The sequence below is a fragment of the Limulus polyphemus genome, unplaced genomic scaffold, assembly GCF_000517525.1.
Source record: "Limulus polyphemus unplaced genomic scaffold, Limulus_polyphemus-2.1.2 Scaffold1, whole genome shotgun sequence".
Lineage (NCBI taxonomy): Eukaryota > Metazoa > Arthropoda > Merostomata > Xiphosura > Limulidae > Limulus > Limulus polyphemus.
In genome coordinates, this window is record NW_013665611.1 from 292,193 (window position 1) to 292,796 (window position 604).

The following is a 604-nucleotide window of genomic DNA, read 5'->3' on the forward strand; positions in this document are numbered from 1 at the left end:
AACATTACAAATCATTTAACTTCAGTGGATGCATAACTACCTTTATGAAGACATTATATAACTTCAGCGGTAAAAGAAACTCGATCTGTAATCGGTGTGTGTGGCTGGTGAATAACGAAAGACAAAGCTAGCTAGCTTCCCGTTAAGCGAATCGTACCTACATTGACTCGTAATTAACTCGCTCATCATGAACCCTTGATAACATATCAAAGAAGTTCCAGACTAGAAAGAAGACTTTGTATTGCTTGTAAGTTTGTGAAACTTTTGTTTATAAATCATTGTTTATAATAACTATTTGTAATAACTATTATTGTAAATTGTATTATTGTTTGTATATTAAAACATATTTGTATAAAACTATGTGTCAATCTCGTTGGCAGATATAATAAATTGGAGATATATTGGCATATATTTAACTACTAAGTCTAAATGACAATTTAACTCAGTTTTAGGCTACTTGACATTGTAATACGTAACACACTCTTCAAATCTGCCCCCAGTGGCACAGCGGTATGTCTGCGGACTTACAACGCTAGAAACCGGGTTTCGATAACCGTGGTGGACAGAGCACAGATAGCCCATTGTGTAGCTTTGTGCATAAATT